Below are 2,611 nucleotides of genomic sequence, written 5' to 3'. Positions count from 1 at the left end.
GTGATCAAACTCCAAGGGGAAAAAACAAAAAATAGTTAGTTCACGTGTATTTACTCAAACACATCAAATAAAATCCTAAGAAAACACAACAGATGAATAAGCATAACCATATATCAAAAGATAATGATACAAATTTATCATGAATTAGTTTATTTTTTTCTCAGGTTATGATGACAATACAAATCTGAAGAGATCACATAAACAGTTAAAGTTAATCCAAAATTTAACACCTCACAGATGAAGAAACAGTAAAGATAATCTAAAACATCTCATCAAATGAGTTCAGAATTTTAAAAAATAAACTTGCTTTTTTTTAACCCAAGCAGCAATATATTTTTATTTTTAAGAAAAAAATCTTTAAGAAAACCAAAGCTAAAGTCAATTATACACAAGATAGTCTCCAAAAAATAAGAACTACTAAATCTCTATCAACAATTTATTGAAAATATAAATTTCAGAGAAGTTATGTAAACTTACATTGGCATACCTGAAGAACAGTTAAGACCATAGCATCCTTCAACTTATGCCAGCCACCAGGAAGTTCAAATGCGAGAGCAAAGTGGGTCCTCTGGCCATTCAAAATTTGTTAGATTTGACACACATTTCTTCACAAGTGACAAGTGTAATAATAAAAATATGAAAAGAACAAAATTATAAATATGTCTTTCTGATGCATACTCCTGATTCAGTGTGGCATCTATAATCACCCATAGTATATACAGATTTGGGCTCCTCTGGACGTGGGACATTAGGTAGGTCAGACAAAAGCGGTTTTGCAATAGATAACAATTCCTCATGCTCAACACCAGAAGCAGCAAGTACTATCCGAGGTGCCGTATAGTTTTCCTGATGTTAAATAAAAAATGGTCTGAAAATGAGATAAATAACAGCTCAAAAAATATTTAAATGCTTTAGAAGCATCAATTTGAGAACTTACGGCAACAAATTCCTCCAGAACTGAATCATTTAGTCCGTTAAGTGCCAATTCTGAAGCTAAAAGAGGATTTGCCAAGGCACCAGAATATCCAGCAGAATGAATCGCTTCCAAAAGCAAGTCTTGAGGATTTTTGGAAGCTTCACCAACCTCAGCCTTCACTTTCAGAAGCTATATATGGCAGAGGACAAGCATAAAGCTTCTAAGTTAGAAACATCCCACCACACTCAACCTTTTTTTACACTACTGCCCTTTATTTCCAGCTAAACCAACACACCAGCCTTTCACTATTTATTATTGGGTTTTGCTAACTTGTACCCTAAAGACATAGGTTAAGCATATTATAAAATGAAATGTTTTATAAAAGTTATTGCAAAAATTAATTTTTTTTACATTTTCAATGTATTGAATACATAAAAAATATTAAAAAAGTTTCTATTATCAGTGAGATAAAATTTTTACTACTAAATCTCTACCTAGCGAGTGTCATTTCATATTAGTGAGATAAACTTACATTATCTATTGTCAACACCTTTCAATAATCTCAATGAAGATTTCTCTGAGATCTTCATTACAGTCCTTTTGGTGCAATCAAAAATTACACTCACACTATGTAATTCCGCACAACTAACCACCAAGTGCACTGGGTCGTCCAAGTAATACCTTACGTGAGTAAGGGTCGATCCCACGGAGATTGTTGGCTTAAAGCAAGCTATGGTTATCTTATTATTCTTAGTCAGGATACCAATAGGGTTCTTTAGTTTCAATTGTAAAAAGTAAAAGAGCATGAAATGAGTAATTGTTACGCAGTAATGGAGAATGTGTTGGAGTTTTGGAGATGCTTTGTCTTCTGAATCTCTGCTTTCCTGCTGTCATCTTCTTCATGCACGCAAGGTTCATTCTATGGCAAGCTGTGTGTTGGTGGATCACCGTTGTCAATGGCTACCATCCGTCCTCTCAGTGAAAATGGTCCAAATGCGTTGTCACCGCACGGCTAATCATCTGTCGATTCTTGATCATGTCGGAATAGGATCCATTGATCCTTTTACGTCTGTCACTACGCTCAACACTCGTGAGTTTAAAGCTCGTCATAGTCATCCAATCCCTGAATCCTACTCAGAATACCACATACAAGGTTTAGACTTTCCAGATTCTCAAGGATGCTGCCAATGGATTCTAGCTTATACCACGAAGACTCTGATTAAGGAATCCAAGAGATACTCATTCAATCGAAGGTAGAACGGAAGTGGTTGTCAGGTACGCGTTCATAGATTGAGAATGGTGATGAGTGTCACAGATCATCACCTTCATCATGGTTAAGTACGAATGAACATCTTAGAGAGATACAAGCGTGTTTGAATAGAAAGCAGAAATAATTGCATTAATTCATCGAGACGCTGCAGAGCTCCTCACCCCCAACAATGGAGTTTAGAGACTCATGCCGTTAGAGAATACAAAGTTCAGATCTAAAATGTCATGAGATACCAAATAAGTCTCTAAAAGTTGTTTAAATACTAAACTAGTAACCTAGGTTTACAGAAAATGAGTAAACTAAGATAGATAGTGCAGAAATCCACTTTTGGGGCCCACTTGGTGTGTGCTGGGGCTGAGACTTAAGCTTCTCACGTGTCTGGGCTGTTTCTAGAGTTAAACGTCAGGTTGTAACCTATTTCTGGC

At 35.8% G+C, this 2,611-nt stretch overlaps 1 long non-coding RNA gene across 1 annotated transcript; it reads right to left on the bottom strand.

Annotated features, from left to right (window-relative positions):
* Positions 1-487: 487 nt before the first annotated feature.
* On the bottom strand, positions 488-1,147 carry LOC107478682 (uncharacterized). Its single transcript, XR_001589982.3, has 3 exons — positions 938-1,147; positions 679-846; positions 488-568 (listed from the first exon to the last, which is right to left on the bottom strand). It is a non-coding gene; the product is annotated as an uncharacterized LOC107478682 (long non-coding RNA).
* Positions 1,148-2,611: the final 1,464 nt, after the last annotated feature.

The sequence above is a fragment of the Arachis duranensis genome, unplaced genomic scaffold, assembly GCF_000817695.3.
Source record: "Arachis duranensis cultivar V14167 unplaced genomic scaffold, aradu.V14167.gnm2.J7QH unplaced_Scaffold_165934, whole genome shotgun sequence".
In the NCBI taxonomy this organism is placed as follows: domain Eukaryota; kingdom Viridiplantae; phylum Streptophyta; class Magnoliopsida; order Fabales; family Fabaceae; genus Arachis; species Arachis duranensis.
The sequence above is the reverse complement of the archived record's forward strand: the minus strand, read 5'-3'. Positions and strand labels throughout refer to the sequence as shown.